This window comes from Danio rerio, chromosome 4 (assembly GCF_049306965.1).
Source record: "Danio rerio strain Tuebingen ecotype United States chromosome 4, GRCz12tu, whole genome shotgun sequence".
NCBI lineage: Eukaryota > Metazoa > Chordata > Actinopteri > Cypriniformes > Danionidae > Danio > Danio rerio.
In genome coordinates, this window is record NC_133179.1 from 65,787,204 (window position 1) to 65,803,334 (window position 16,131).

General features: G+C 46.4%; 11 non-coding genes across 11 annotated transcripts; all 11 read right to left on the reverse strand.

Moving 5' to 3' along the window:
- Positions 1–858: 858 nt before the first annotated feature.
- On the reverse strand, positions 859–931 carry trnak-cuu (transfer RNA lysine (anticodon CUU)). Its single transcript has one exon. It is a non-coding gene; the product is annotated as a tRNA-Lys (tRNA).
- A 581-nt stretch (positions 932–1,512) lies between these two features.
- trnak-cuu (transfer RNA lysine (anticodon CUU)) lies at positions 1,513–1,585 on the reverse strand. The gene has a single exon. It is a non-coding gene; the product is annotated as a tRNA-Lys (tRNA).
- Positions 1,586–1,754: 169 nt separating this feature from the next.
- trnan-guu (transfer RNA asparagine (anticodon GUU)) lies at positions 1,755–1,828 on the reverse strand. Its single transcript has one exon. It is a non-coding gene; the product is annotated as a tRNA-Asn (tRNA).
- Positions 1,829–3,639: 1,811 nt separating this feature from the next.
- Positions 3,640–3,712, reverse strand: trnak-cuu (transfer RNA lysine (anticodon CUU)). The gene has a single exon. It is a non-coding gene; the product is annotated as a tRNA-Lys (tRNA).
- Positions 3,713–4,305: 593 nt separating this feature from the next.
- On the reverse strand, positions 4,306–4,379 carry trnan-guu (transfer RNA asparagine (anticodon GUU)). The gene has a single exon. It is a non-coding gene; the product is annotated as a tRNA-Asn (tRNA).
- A 3,322-nt stretch (positions 4,380–7,701) lies between these two features.
- trnan-guu (transfer RNA asparagine (anticodon GUU)) lies at positions 7,702–7,775 on the reverse strand. The gene has a single exon. It is a non-coding gene; the product is annotated as a tRNA-Asn (tRNA).
- Positions 7,776–9,134: 1,359 nt separating this feature from the next.
- On the reverse strand, positions 9,135–9,207 carry trnak-cuu (transfer RNA lysine (anticodon CUU)). Its single transcript has one exon. It is a non-coding gene; the product is annotated as a tRNA-Lys (tRNA).
- Positions 9,208–12,495: 3,288 nt separating this feature from the next.
- Positions 12,496–12,568, reverse strand: trnak-cuu (transfer RNA lysine (anticodon CUU)). The gene has a single exon. It is a non-coding gene; the product is annotated as a tRNA-Lys (tRNA).
- Positions 12,569–12,737: 169 nt separating this feature from the next.
- trnan-guu (transfer RNA asparagine (anticodon GUU)) lies at positions 12,738–12,811 on the reverse strand. The gene has a single exon. It is a non-coding gene; the product is annotated as a tRNA-Asn (tRNA).
- A 350-nt stretch (positions 12,812–13,161) lies between these two features.
- On the reverse strand, positions 13,162–13,235 carry trnan-guu (transfer RNA asparagine (anticodon GUU)). The gene has a single exon. It is a non-coding gene; the product is annotated as a tRNA-Asn (tRNA).
- A 2,636-nt stretch (positions 13,236–15,871) lies between these two features.
- Positions 15,872–15,944, reverse strand: trnam-cau (transfer RNA methionine (anticodon CAU)). The gene has a single exon. It is a non-coding gene; the product is annotated as a tRNA-Met (tRNA).
- Between the last annotated feature and the right edge of the window lie 187 nt (positions 15,945–16,131).

Consider the following 16,131-nt stretch of genomic DNA (forward strand, 5'->3'; position numbering starts at 1 on the left):
GCAAGGTATGTTTACATTTTTTTGTACAAAAGCTGTTAAGTTTTTATGTTAAACACAATTTCTGACAACAGCATTTATTTTTTTTTTGTGAAGTTGAGGAATTTAACAGAAGAATTGCTCGAGAAATGAAAAATCTCCCCAACAAGAATGTAAAGCATTTTATTTTATTTTATATGTAATAAATACAATATTAATCCAAGTATTGTTTTTCACAATTTTTCTCTGCATTTTTTACAGCTCGATGACTTGTAGGACCTCATGAAAATTTATAAAAAAATAAAGTTTGGTGTGAGAAAATTACTCAGAGTACTATCATTTATTGTATGTGAATAATAAGATAATGTTCATTCCCTCAACTCAATACTAAAGAGTTTGATAAATCCTTAATGATTTAAAAACAAAAAACAACAACAAAAACAATAAATGACTGAAAATATTTAAGTAACTGAACAATATCTATTTACAAATACAGTTAATTAAAATACAACAGACTTAATGCATTAAATTATAATCTAGTATGTTTAATATTTTATATAATAATGTATTCAATCATAGTGAAATATTTTATAGTAGAAAAATAGTGTAATTTACAATTTATAAATCAATGAATTCAGGTTAGGCAATTTTTCCAACAGCAGGTGGCACTGTCTGAGAAAACGATAGGTCTGGAAGTGCTGGTCTGAGCGAGCAGGTCTGAGCGTGCGGTTGGGTCTCGGGGCCTGCAGCTTCATAATGTTGCCACAGAGACTTAGGGAATGGTCACCTACAGTGGTAGAAACGCGGAACTTTGTCTCAAAAGGTCTGCTATACGAACGCTAATGTAAGTTTGCTGAGAGAGAGAGAGAAAAGTAACAGAAACACCCAACGTGGGGCTCGAACCCACGACCCTGAGATTAAGAGTCTCATGCTCTACCGACTGAGCTAGCCGGGCAGATGAGGAGTCACCACAAGAACTAGACACTGTTAACAGTGATACCTTCCCTACCCATGACAATTTTCTGCTAAATCCTGATTTCATCTTGTAACGCTGGACAAAATGTGGCCCAGGATCTTTGTCCAGTGCACGTGTTAGCAGTTGCAAGGCAGCAAAATGATTGATCCGTCCCTGGGTGGGCTTGCGATTAAGAGTCTCATGCTCTATCGACTGAGCTAGCGGGGCTGACGAGAAGCTCTTTTAGGAGCTAGAAACCGTTTACAGTAATACCTTCCCTACCCATGACAATTTTCTACTAAATCCTGATTTCATCTTGTAACGCTGGACAGAATGTGGCCCAGGATCTATGTCCAGTGCACGTGTTGGCAGTTGCAAGGCAGCAAAATGCCTAATTCGTCCCTGGCTGGGCTTCAACCACCAAGCTTTCATTTAACAGCCGAACACGCTAACCGATTGCGCCACAGAGACTTAGTGAAAGATCACCTACAGTGGTAGAAACGCGGAACTTTGTCTCAAAAGGTCTGCTATACGAACGCTAATGTAAGTTTGCTGAGATAGAGAGAGAACAGAAACAGGAACGCCCAATGTGGGGCTCGAACCCACGACCCTGAGATTAAGAGTCTCATGCTCTACCGACTGAGCTAGCCAGGCAGATGAGGTGTCCACATAAGAACTAGACAGTCTTAACAGTAATACCTTCCCTACCCGTGACAATATTCTGCTAAATCCTGATTTCATCTTGTAACGCTGGACAGAATGTGACCCAGGATCTATGTCCAGTGCACGTGTTAGCAGTTGCAAGGCAGCAAAATGCCTAATTCGTCCCTGGGTGGGCTTGAACCACCAACCTTTCAGTTAACAGCCGAACGCGCTAACCGATTGCGCCACAGAGACTTAGTGAAACTTCACCTACAGTGGTAGAAACGCGTAACTTTGTCTCAAAGTCTGCTACATGATACCATATGTAAGTTTGCTGGGAGAGAGAGAGAAAAGTAACAGGAACGCCCAACGTGGGGCTCGAACCCACGACAATGACATTAAGAGTCTCATGCTCTACCGACGGAGCTAGCCGGGCTGATGAGATGAACTTTTAAGAGCTAAACACTGTTTACAGTAATACCTTCCCTACCTGTGACAATGTTCTGCTAAATCCTGATTTCATCTTGTAAGGCTGGACAGATTGTGGCCCAAGATCTATGTCCAGTGCACGTGTTAGCAGTTACAAGGCAGCAAAATGCTTGATTCGTCCCTGGGTGGGCTTGAACCACCAACCTTTCAGTTAACAGCCGAACGCGCTAACCGATTGCGCTACAGATACTTAGTGAAAGGTCACCTACAGTGGTAGAAACGCGGAACTTTGTCTCAAAAGGTCTGCTATACGAACGCTAATGTAAGTTTGCTGAGATTGAGAGAGAAAAATAACAGAAGCGCCACACGTGGGGCTCGAACCCACGACCCTGACATGAAGAGTCTCATGCTCTACCGACTGAGCTTGCCAGGCGGATGAGGAGTCTGCATTAGAACTAAACACTGTTAAATGTAATACCTTCCCTACCCGTGACAATGTTCTGCTAAATCCTGATTTCATCTTGTAACGCTGGACAGAATGTGGCCCAGGATCTATGTCCAGTGCACGTGTTAGCAATTGCAAGGCAGCAAAATGCCTAATTCGTCCCTGGGTGGGCTTGAACCACCAACCTTTCAGTTAACAGCCAAACGCGCTAACCGATTGCACCACAGAGACTTAGTGAAAGGTAACCTACAGTGGTAGAAAGTCAGAACTTTGTCTCAAAAGGTCTGCTATATGAACCCTGATGTACGTTTGCTGAGAGAGAGAGAGACAGAGAGGTAACAGAAATGCCCAACGTGGGGCTCTAACCCACGACCCTGAGATTAAGAGTCTCATACCCTACCGACTGAGCTAGCCGAACTGACGAGAAGCCTTTTCAAGAGCTAGACACCATTTACAGTAATACCTTCCCTACCCATGACAATCTTCTGCTAAATCCTGATTAAATCTTGTAACGCTGGATAGAATGTGGCCCAGGATCTATGTGCAGTGCACGTGTTAGCAGTTGCAAGGCAGCAAAATGCCTAATTCGTACCTGGGTGGGCTTGAACCACCAACCTTTCAGTTAACAGCCGAACGCGCTAACCGATTGCGCCAAAGAGACTTAGTGAAAGGTCACCTACAGTGGTAGAAATGCGGAACTTTGTTTCAAAAGGTCTGCTATATGAACCCTAATGATAGTTTGCTGAGAGAAAGAGAGGTAACAGTAACGCCCAATGTGGGGCTCTAACCCACGACGCTGAGATTAAGAGTCTCATGCTCTATCGACTGAGCTAGCGGGGCTGACGAGAAGCTCTTTTAGGAGCTAGAAACCGTTTACAGTAATACCTTCCCTACCCATGACCATGTTCTGCTAAATCCTGATTTCATCTTGTAACGCTGGACAGAATGTGGCCCAGGATCTATGTCCAGTGCACGTGTTAGCAGTTGCAAGGCAGCAAAATGCCTAATTCGTCCCTGGCTGGGCTTCAACCACCAAGCTTTCAGTTACCAGCTGAACACGCTAACCGATTGCGCCACAGAGACTTAGTGAAAGATCACCTACAGTGGTAGAAACGCGGAACTTGTCTCAAAAGGTCTGCTATACGAACGCTAATGTAAGTTTGCTGAGATAGAGAGAGAAAAGTAACAGAAACGCCCAACGTGGGGCTCGAACCCACGACCCTGAGATTAAGAGTCTCATGCTCTACCGACTGAGCTAGCCGGGGACATGAGGTGCCCCCATAAGAACTAGACACTCTTAACAGTAATACCTTCCCTACCCATGACAATATTCTGCTAAATCCTGATTTCATCTTGTAACGCTGGACAGATTGTGACCCAGGATCTATGTCCAGTGCACGTGTTAGCAGTTGCAAGGCAGCAAAATGCCTAATTCGTCCCTGGGTGGGCTTGAACCACCAACCTTTCAGTTAACAGCCGAACTCGCTAACCTATTGCACCACAGAGACTTAGTGAAACTTCACCTACAGTGGTAGAAACGCGTAACTTTGTCTCAAAGTCTGCTACATGATACTATATGTAAGTTTGCTGGGAGAGAGAGAGAAAAGTAACAGGAACGCCCAACGTGGGGCTCGAACCCACGACAATGACATTAAGAGTCTCATGCTCTACCGACGGAGCTAGCCGGGCTGATGAAATGAACTTTTCAGAGCTAAACACTGTTTACACTAATACCTTCCCTACCCGTGACAATGTTCTGCTAAATCCTGATTTCATCTTGTAACGCTGGACAGAATGTGGCCCAAGATCTATGTCCAGTGCACATGCTAGCAGTTACAAGGCAGCAAAACGCTTGATTCGTCCCTGGGTGGGCTTGAACCACCAACCTTTCAGTTAACAGCCGAACGCGCTAACCGATTGTGCTACAGAGACTTAGTGAAAGGTCACCTACAGTGGTAGAAACGCGGAACTTTGTCTCAAAAGGTCTGCTATACGAACGCTAATGTAAGTTTGCTGAGATTGAGAGAGAAAAATAACAGAAGCGCCACACGTGGGGCTCGAACCCACGACCCTGACATGAAGAGTCTCATGCTCTACCGACTGAGCTTGCCAGGCGGATGAGGAGTCTGCATTAGAACTAAACACTGTTAAATGTAATACCTTCCCTACCCGTGACAATGTTCTGCTAAATCCTGATTTCATCTTGTAACGCTGGACAGAATGTGGCCCAGGATCTATGTCCAGTGCACGTGTTAGCAATTGCAAGGCAGCAAAATGCCTAATTCGTCCCTGGGTGGGCTTGAACCACCAACCTTTCAGTTAACAGCCAAACGCGCTAACCGATTGCACCACAGAGACTTAGTAAAAGGTAACCTACAGTGGTAGAAAGTCAGAACTTTGTCTCAAAAGGTCTGCTATATGAACCCTGATGTACGTTTGCTGAGAGAGAGAGAGACAGAGAGGTAACAGAAATGCCCAACGTGGGGCTCTAACCCACGACCCTGAGATTAAGAGTCTCATACCCTACCGACTGAGCTAGCCGAACTGACGAGAAGCCTTTTCAAGAGCTAGACACCATTTACAGTAATACCTTCCCTACCCATGACAATCTTCTGCTAAATCCTGATTAAATCTTGTAACGCTGGATAGAATGTGGCCCAGGATCTATGTGCAGTGCACGTGTTAGCAGTTGCAAGGCAGCAAAATGCCTAATTCGTACCTGGGTGGGCTTGAACCACCAACCTTTCAGTTAACAGCCGAACGCGCTAACCGATTGCGCCAAAGAGACTTAGTGAAAGGTCACCTACAGTGGTAGAAATGCGGAACTTTGTTTCAAAAGGTCTGCTATATGAACCCTAATGATAGTTTGCTGAGAGAAAGAGAGGTAACAGTAACGCCCAATGTGGGGCTCTAACCCACGACGCTGAGATTAAGAGTCTCATGCTCTATCGACTGAGCTAGCGGGGCTGACGAGAAGCTCTTTTAGGAGCTAGAAACCGTTTACAGTAATACCTTCCCTACCCATGACCATGTTCTGCTAAATCCTGATTTCATCTTGTAACGCTGGACAGAATGTGGCCCAGGATCTATGTCCAGTGCACGTGTTAGCAGATGCAAGGCAGCAAAATGCCTAATTCGTCCCTGGCTGGGCTTCAACCACCAAGCTTTCAGTTACCAGCTGAACACGCTAACCGATTGCGCCACAGAGACTTAGTGAAACTTCACCTACAGTGGTAGAAACGCGTAACTTTGTCTCAAAGTCTGCTACATGATACTATATGTAAGTTTGCTGGGAGAGAGAGAGAAAAGTAACAGGAACGCCCAACGTGGGGCTCGAACCCACGACAATGACATTAAGAGTCTCATGCTCTACCGACGGAGCTAGCCGGGCTGATGAAATGAACTTTTCAGAGCTAAACACTGTTTACAGTAATACCTTCCCTACCCGTGACAATGTTCTGCTAAATCCTGATTTCATCTTGTAACGCTGGACAGAATGTGGCCCAAGATCTATGTCCAGTGCACGTGCTAGCAGTTACAAGGCAGCAAAACGCTTGATTCGTCCCTGGGTTGGCTTGAACCACCAACCTTTCAGTTAACAGCCGAACGCGCTAACCGATTGCGCTACAGAGACTAAGTGAAAGGTCACCTACAGTGGTAGAAACGCGTAACTTTGTCTCAAAGTCTGCTACATGATACCATATGTAAGTTTGCTAGGAGAGAGAGAGAAAAGTAACAGGAACGCCCAACGTGGGGCTCGAACCCACGACAATGACATTAAGAGTCTCATACTCTACCGACGGAGCTAGCTGGGCTGATGAGACGAACTTTTAAGAGCTAAACACTGTTTACAGTAATACCTTCCCTACCCGTGACAATGTTCTGCTAAATCCTGATTTCATCTTGTAACGCTGGACAGAATGTGGCCCAAGATCTATGTCCAGTGCACGTGCTAGCAGTTACAAGGCAGCAAAATGCTTGATTCGTCCCTGGGTTGGCTTGAACCACCAACCTTTCAGGTAACAGACGAACGCGCTAACCGATTGCGCTACAGAGACTAAGTGAAAGGTCACCTACAGTGGTAGAAACGCGGAACTTTGTCTCAAAAGGTCTGCTATATGAACCCTAATGATAGTTTGCTGAGAGAAAGAGAGGTAACAGTAACGCCCAATGTGGGACTCTAACCCACGACGCTGAGATTAAGAGTCTCATGCTCTATCGACTGAGCTAGCGGGGCTGACGAGAAGCTCTTTTAGGAGCTAGAAACCGTTTACAGTAATACCTTCCCTACCCATGACCATGTTCTGCTAAATCCTGATTTCATCTTGTAACGCTGGACAGAATGTGGCCCAGGATCTATGTCCAGTGCACGTGTTAGCAGTTGCAAGGCAGCAAAATGCCTAATTCGTCCCTGGCTGGGCTTCAACCACCAAGCTTTCAGTTACCAGCCGAACACGCTAACCGATTGCGCCACAGAGACTTAGTGAAAGATCACCTACAGTGGTAGAAACGCAAAACTTTGTCTCAAAAGGTCTGCTATACGAACGCTAATGTAAGTTTGCTGAGATTGAGAGAGAAAAATAACAGAAACGCCACAAGTGGGGCTCGAACCCACGACCCTGATATGAAGAGTCTCATGCTCTACCGACTGAGCTAGCCAGGCGGATGAGGAGTCTGCACTAGAACTAGACACTGTTAACAGTAATACCTTCCCTACCCGTGACAATGTTCTGCTAAATCCTGATTTCATCTTGTAACGCTGGACAGAATGTGGCCCAGGATCTATGTCCAGTGCACGTGTTAGCAGTTGCAAGGCAGCAAAATGCCTAATTCGTACCTGGGTGGGCTTGAACCACCAACCTTTCAGTTAACAGCCGAACGCGCTAACCGATTGCGCCAAAGAGACTTAGTGAAAGGTCACCTACAGAGGTAGAAACGCGGAACTTTGTCTCAAAAGGTCTGCTATATGAACCCTAATGATAGTTTGCTGAGAGAAAGAGAGGTAACAGAAACGCCCAATGTGGGGCTCTAACCCACGACGCTGAGATTAAGAGTCTCATGCTCTATCGACTGAGCTAGCGGGGCTGACGAGAAACACTTTTAGGAGCTAGAAATGGTTTAGAGTAATACCTTCCCTACCCATGAAAATGTTCTGCTAAATCCTAATTTCATCTTGTAAAGCTGGACAGAATGTGGCCCAGGATCAATGTCCAGTGCACGTGTTAGCAGTTACAAGGCAGCAAAATGCTTGATCCGTCCCTGGGTGGGCTTGAACCACCAACCTTTCAGTTAACAGCCGAACGCGCTAACCGATTGCGCCACAGAGACTTAGTGAAACTTCACCTACAGTGGTAGAAACGCGTAACTTTGTCTCAAAGTCTGCTACATGATACCATATGTAAGTTTGCTGGGAGAGAGAGAAAAGTAACAGGAACGCCCAACGTGGGGCTCGAACCCACGACAATGACATTAAGAGTCTCATGCTCTACCGACGGAGCTAGCCGGGCTGATGAGATGAACTTTTAAGAGCTAAACACTGTTTACAGTAATACCTTCCCTACCTGTGACAATGTTCTGCTAAATCCTGATTTCATCTTGTAACGCTGGACAGAATGTGGCCCAAGATCTATGTCCACTGCATGTGTTAGCAGTTACAAAGCAGCAAAATGCTTGATCCGTCCCTGGGTGGGCTTGAACCACCAACCTTTCAGTTAACAGCCGAACGCGCTAACCGATTGCGGCACAGAGAGTTAGTGAAAGGTCACCTACAGTGGTAGAAACGCAGAACTTTGTCTCAAAAGGTCTGCTATACGAACGCTAATGTAAGTTTGTTGAGATTGAGAGAGAAAAATAACAGAAACGCCCAACGTGGGGCTCGAACCCACGATCCTGACATTAAGAGTCTCATGCTCTACCGACTGAGCTAGCCAGGCAGATGAGGAATCCCCGCATGAACTAGACACTGTTAACAGTAATACCTTCCCTACCCATGACAATGTTCTGCTAAATCCTGATATCATCTTGTAACGCTGGACAGAATGTGGCCCAGGATCTATGTCCAGTGCACGTGTTAGCAATTGCAAGGCAGCAAAATGCCTAATTCGTCCCTGGGTGGGCTTGAACCACCAACCTTTCAGTTAACAGCCAAACGCGCTAACCGATTGCACCACAGAGACTTAGTGAAAGGTAACCTACAGTGGTAGAAAGTCAGAACTTTGTCTCAAAAGGTCTGCTATATGAACCCTGATGTAAGTTTGCTGAGAGAGAGAGACAGAGAGGTAACAGAAACGCCCAACGTGGGGCTCTAACCCACGACCGACTGAGCTAGCCGAACTGACGAGAAGCCTTTTCAAGAGCTAGAAACCGTTTACAGTAATACCTTCCCTACCCATGACAATGTTCTACTAAATCCTGATTTCATCTTGTAACGCTGGACAGAATGTGGCCCAGGATGTATGTCCAGTGCACGTGTTAGCAGTTGCAAGGCAGCAAAATGCCTAATTCATCCCTGGCTGGGCTTCAACCACCAAGCTTTCATTTAACAGCCGAACACGCTAACCGATTGCGCCACAGAGACTTAGTGAAAGATCACCTACAGTGGTAGAAACGCAGAACTTTGTCTCAAAAGGTCTGCTATACGAACGCTAGAGTAAGTTTGCTGAGATAGAGAGAGAAAAGAAACAGGAACGCCCAACGTGGGGCTCGAACCCACGACCCTGAGATTAAGAGTCTCATGCTCTACCGACTGAGCTGGCCAGGCAGATAAGGTGTCCCCATAAGAACTAGACACTCTTAACAGTAATACCTTCCCTACCCGTGACAATATTCTGCTAAATCCTGATTTCATCTTGTAACGCTGGACAGAATGTGGCCCAGGATCTATGTCCAGTGCACGTGTTAGCAGTTGCAAGGCAGCAAAATGCCTAATTCGTACCTGGGTGGGCTTGAACCACCAACCTTTCAGTTAACAGCCGAACGCGCTAACCGATTGCGCCAAAGAGACTTAGTGAAAAGTCACCTACAGTGGTAGAAACGCGGAACTTTGTCTCAAAAGGTCCGCTATATGAACCCTAATGATAGTTTGCTGAGAGAAAGAGAGGTAACAGAAACGCCCAATGTGGGGCTCTAACCCACGACGCTGAGATTAAGAGTCTCATGCTCTATCGACTGAGCTAGCGGGGCTGACGAGAAACACTTTTAGGAGCTAGAAATGGTTTAGAGTAATACCTTCCCTACCCATGACAATGTTCTGCTAAATCCTAATTTCATCTTGTAAAGCTGGACAGAATGTGGCCCAGGATCTATGTGCAGTGCACGTGTTAGCAGTTACAAGGCAGCAAAATGCTTGATCCGTCCCTGGGTGGGCTTGAACCACCAACCTTTCAGTAACAGCCGAACGCACTAACCGATTGCGGCACAGAGAGTTAGTGAAAGGTGACCTACAGTGGCAGAAACGCGGAACTTTGTCTCAAAAGGTCTGCTATATGAACCCTAATGATAGTTTGCTGAGAGAAAGAGAGGTAACAGAAACGCCCAATGTGGGGCTCTAACCCACAACGCTGAGATTAAGAGTCTCATGCTCTATCGACTGAGCTAGCGGGGATGATGAGAAGCTCTTTTAGGAACCAGAAACCGTTTACAGTAATACCTTCCCTACCCGTGACAATGTTCTGCTAAATCCTGATTTCATCTTGTAACGCTGGACAGAATGTGGCCCAGGATCTATGTCCAGTGCACGTGTTAGCAGTTGCAAGGCAGCAAAATGCCTAATTCGTACCTGGGTGGGCTTGAACCACCAACCTTTCAGTTAACAGCCGAACGCGCTAACCGATTGCTCCAAAGAGACTTAGTGAAAAGTCACCTACAGTGGTAGAAACGCGGAACTTTGTCTCAAAAGGTCCGCTATATGAACCCTAATGATAGTTTGCTGAGAGAAAGAGAGGTAACAGAAACGCCCAATGTGGGGCTCTAACCCACGACGCTGAGATTAAGAGTCTCATGCTCTATCGACTGAGCTAGCGGGGCTGACGAGAAACACTTTTAGGAGCTAGAAATGGTTTAGAGTAATACCTTCCCTACCCATGACAATGTTCTGCTAAATCCTAATTTCATCTTGTAAAGCTGGACAGAATGTGGCCCAGGATCTATGTGCAGTGCACGTGTTAGCAGTTACAAGGCAGCAAAATGCTTGATCCGTCCCTGGGTGGGCTTGAACCACCAACCTTTCAGTAACAGCCGAACGCACTAACCGATTGCGGCACAGAGAGTTAGTGAAAGGTGACCTACAGTGGCAGAAACGCGGAACTTTGTCTCAAAAGGTCTGCTATATGAACCCTAATGATAGTTTGCTGAGAGAAAGAGAGGTAACAGAAACGCCCAATGTGGGGCTCTAACCCACAACGCTGAGATTAAGAGTCTCATGCTCTATCGACTGAGCTAGCGGGGATGATGAGAAGCTCTTTTAGGAACCAGAAACCGTTTACAGTAATACCTTCCCTACCCGTGACAATGTTCTGCTAAATCCTGATTTCATCTTGTAACGCTGGACAGAATGTGGCCCAAGATCTATGTCCACTGCATGTGTTAGCAGTTACAAAGCAGCAAAATGCTTGATCCGTCCCTGGGTGGGCTTGAACCACCAACCTTTCCGTTAACAGCCGAACGCGCTAACCGATTGCGGCACAGAGAGTTAGTGAAAGGTCACCTACAGTGGTAGAAACGCGGAACTTTGTCTCAAAAGGTCTGCTATACGAACGCTAATGTAAGTTTGTTGAGATTGAGAGAGAAAAATAACAGAAACGCCCAACGTGGGGCTCGAACCCACGATCCTGACATTAAGAGTCTCATGCTCTACCGACTGAGCTAGCCAGGCAGATGAGGAATCCCCGCATGAACTAGACACTGTTAACAGTAATACCTTCCCTACCCATGACAATGTTCTGCTAAATCCTGATATCATCTTGTAACGCTGGACAGAATGTGGCCCAGGATCTATGTCCAGTGCACGTGTTAGCAATTGCAAGGCAGCAAAATGCCTAATTCGTCCCTGGGTGGGCTTGAACCACCAACCTTTCAGTTAACAGCCAAACGCGATAACCGATTGCACCACAGAGACTTAGTGAAAGGTAACCTACAGTGGTAGAAAGTCAGAACTTTGTCTCAAAAGGTCTGCTATATGAACCCTGATGTAAGTTTGCTGAGAGAGAGAGACAGAGAGGTAACAGAAACGCCCAACGTGGGGCTCTAACCCACGACCGACTGAGCTAGCCGAACTGACGAGAAGCCTTTTCAAGAGCTAGAAACCATTTACAGTAATACCTTCCCTAACCATGACAATCTTCTGCTAAATCCTGATTTCATCTTGTAACGCTGGACAGAATGTGGCCCAGGATCTATGTCCAGTGCACGTGTTAGCAGTTGCAAGGCAGCAAAATGCCTAATTCGTACCTGGGTGGGCTTGAACCACCAAGCTTTCATTTAACAGCCGAACGCGCGAACCGATTGCGCCAAAGAGACTTAGTGAAAGGTCACCTACAGTGGTAGAAATGCGGAACTTTGTTTCAAAAGGTCTGCTATATGAACCCTAATGATAGTTTGCTGAGAGAAAGAGATGTAACAGTAACGCCCAATGTGGGGCTCTAACCCACGACGCTGAGATTAAGAGTCTCATGCTCTATCGACTGAGCTAGCGGGGCTGACAAGAAGCTCTTTTAGGAGCTAGAAACCGTTTACAGTAATACCTTCCCTACCCATGACAATGTTCTACTAAATCCTGATTTCATCTTGTAACGCTGGACAGAATGTGGCCCAGGATCTATGTCCAGTGCACGTGTTAGCAGTTGCAAGGCAGCAAAATGCCTAATTCGTCCCTGGCTGGGCTTCAACCACCAAGCTTTCATTTAACAGCCGATCACGCTAACCGATTGCGCCACAGAGACTTAGTGAAAGATCACCTACAGTGGTAGAAACGCGGAACTTTGTCTCAAAAGGTCTGCTATACGAATGCTAATGTAAGTTTGCTGAGATAGAGAGAGAAAAGAAACAGGAACGCCCAACGTGGGGCTCGAACCCACGACCCTGAGAGTAAGAGTCTCATGCTCTACCGACTGAGCTAGCCAGGCAGATGAGGTATCCCCATAAGAACTAGACAGTCTTAACAGTAATACCTTCCCTACCCGTGACAATATTCTGCTAAATCCTGATTTCATCTTGTAACGCTGGACAGAATGTGACCCAGGATCTATGTCCAGTGCACGTGTTAGCAGTTGCAAGGCAGCAAAATGCCTAATTCGTCCCTGGGTGGGCTTGAACCACCAACCTTTCAGTTAACAGCCGAACGCGCTAACCGATTGCGCCACAGAGACTTAGTGAAACTTCACCTACAGTGGTAGAAACGCGTAACTTTGTCTCAAAGTCTGCTACATGATACCATATGTAAGTTTGCTGGGAGAGAGAGAGAAAAGTAACAGGAACGCCCAACGTGGGGCTCGAACCCACGACAATGACATTAAGAGTCTCATGCTCTACCGACGGAGCTAGCCGGGCTGATGAGATGAACTTTTAAGAGCTAAACACTGTTTACAGTAATACCTTCCCTACCTGTGACAATGTTCTGCTAAATCCTGATTTCATCTTGTAACGCTGGACAGAATGTGGCCCAAGATCTATGTCCAGTGCACGTGTTAGCAGTTACAAGGCAGCAAAATGCTTGATTCGTCCCTGGGTGGGCTTGAACCACCAACCTTTCAGTTAACAGCCGAACGCGCTAACCGATTGTGCTACAGAGACTTAGTGAAAGGTCACCTACAGTGGTAGAAACGCGGAACTTTGTCTCAAAAGGTCTGCTATACGAACGCTAACGTAAGTTTGCTGAGATTGAGAGAGAAAAATAACAGAAACGCCACACGTGGGGCTCGAACCCACGACCCTGACATGAAGAGTCTCATGCTCTACCGACAGAGCTAGCCAGGCGGATGAGGGGTCTGCATTAGAACTAGACACTGTTAACAGTAATACCTTCCCTACCCGTGACAATGTTCTGCTAAATCCTGATTTCATCTTGTAACGCTGGACAGAATGTGGCCCAGGATCTATGTCCAGTGCACGTGTTAGCAGTTACAAGGCAGCAAAATGCTTGATCCGTCCCTGGGTGGGCTTGAACCACCAACCTTTCAGTAAACAGCCGAACGCACTAACCGATTGCGGCACAGAGAGTTAGTGAAAGGTGACCTACAGTGGTAGAAACGCGGAACTTTGTCTCAAAAGGTCTGCTATATGAACCCTAATGATAGTTTGCTGAGAGAAAGAGAGGTAACAGAAACGCCCAATGTGGGGCTCTAACCCACAACGCTGAGATTAAGAGTCTCATGCTCTATCGACTGAGCTAGCGGGGATGATGAGAAGCTCTTTTAGGAACCAGAAACCGTTTACAGTAATACCTTCCCTACCCGTCACAATGTTCTGCTAAATCCTGATTTCATCTTGTAACGCTGGACAGAATGTGGCCCAAGATCTATGTCCACTGCATGTGTTAGCAGTTACAAAGCAGCAAAATGCTTGATCCGTCCCTGGGTGGGCTTGAACCACCAACCTTTCAGTTAACAGCCGAACGCGCTAACCGATTGCGGCACAGAGAGTTAGTGAAAGGTCACCTACAGTGGTAGAAATGCGGAACTTTGTCTCAAAAGGTCTGCTATACGAACGCTAATGTAAGTTTGCTGAGATTGAGAGAGAAAAATAACAGAAACGCCCAACGTGGGGCTCGAACCCACGATCCTGACATTAAGAGTCTCATGCTCTACCGACTGAGCTAGCCAGGCAGATGAGGAATCCCCGCATGAACTAGACACTGTTAACAGTAATACCTTCCCTACCCATGACAATGTTCTGCTAAATCCTGATATCATCTTGTAACGCTGGAAAGAATGTGGCCCAGGATCTATGTCCAGTGCACGTGTTAGCAATTGCAAGGCAGCAAAATGCCTAATTCTTCCCTGGGTGGGCTTGGACCACCAACCTTTCAGTTAACAGCCAAACGCGCTAACCGATTGCACCACAGAGACTTAGTGAAAGGTAACCTACAGTGGTAGAAAGTCAGAACTTTGTCTCAAAAGGTCTGCTATATGAACCCTGATGTACGTTTGCTGAGAGAGAGAGACAGATAGGTAACAGAAACGCCCAACGTGGGGCTCTAACCCACGACCCTGAGATTAAGAGTCTCATACCCTACCGACTGAGCTAGCCGAACTGACGAGAAGCCTTTTCAAGAGCTAGACACCATTTACAGTAATACCTTCCCTACCCATGACAATTTTCAGCTAAATCCTGATTTCATCTTGTAACGCTGGACAGAATGTGGCCCAGGATCTATGTCCAGTGCACGTGTTAGCAGTTGCAAGGCAGCAAAATGCCTAATTCGTACCTGGGTGGGCTTGAACCACCAACCTTTCAGTTAACAGCCAAACGCGCTAACCGATTGCACCACAGAGACTTAGTGAAAGGTAACCTACAGTGGTAGAAAGTCAGAACTTTGTCTCAAAAGGTCTGCTATATGAACCCTGATGTAAGTTTGCTGAGAGAGAGAGACAGAGAGGTAACAGAAACGCCCAACGTGGGGCTCTAACCCACGACCGACTGAGCTAGCCGAACTGACGAGAAGCCTTTTCAAGAGCTAGACACCATTTACAGTAATACCTTCCCTACCCATGACAATCTTCTGCTAAATCCTGATTTCATCTTGTAACGCTGGACAGAATGTGGCCCAGGATCTATGTCCAGTGCACGTGTTAGCAGTTGCAAGGCAGCAAAATGCATAATTCGTACCTGGGTGGGCTTGAACCACCAACCTTTCAGTTAACAGCCGAACGTGCTAACCGATTGCGCCAAAGAGACTTAGTGAAAGGTCACCTACAGTGGTAGAAATGCGGAACTTTGTTTCAAAAGGTCTACTATATGAACCCTAATGATAGTTTGCTGAGAGAAAGAGAGGTAACAGTAACGCCCAATGTGGGGCTCTAACCCACGACGCTGAGATTAAGAGTCTCATGCTCTATCGACTGAGCTAGCGGGGCTGACGAGAAGCTCTTTTAGGAGCTAGAAACCGTTTACAGTAATACCTTCCCTACCCATGACCATGTTCTGCTAAATCCTGATTTCATCTTGTAACGCTGGACAGAATGTGGCCCAGGATCTATGTCCAGTGCACATGTTAGCAGTTGCAAGGCAGCAAAATGCCTAATTCGTCCCTGGCTGGGCTTCAACCACCAAGCTTTCAGTTACCAGCCGAACACGCTAACCGATTGCGCCACAGAGACTTAGTGAAAGATCACCTACAGTGGTAGAAACGCGGAACTTTGTCTCAAAAGGTCTGCTATACGAACGCTAATGTAAGTATGCTGAGATAGAGAGAGAAAAAGTAACAGAAACGCCCAACGTGGGGCTCGAACCCACGACCCTGAAATTATGAGTCTCATGCTCTACCGACTGAGCTAGCCGGGCTGATGAGGAGTCCCCACAAGAAATAGACACATTTAACAGTAATACCTTCCCTACCCGTGACAACATTCTGCTAAGTCCTGATTTCATCTTGTAACGCTGGACAGAATGTGGCCCAGGATCTATGTCCAGTGCACGTGTTAGCAGTTGCAAGGCAGAAAAATGCCTAATTCGTACCTGGGTGGGCTTG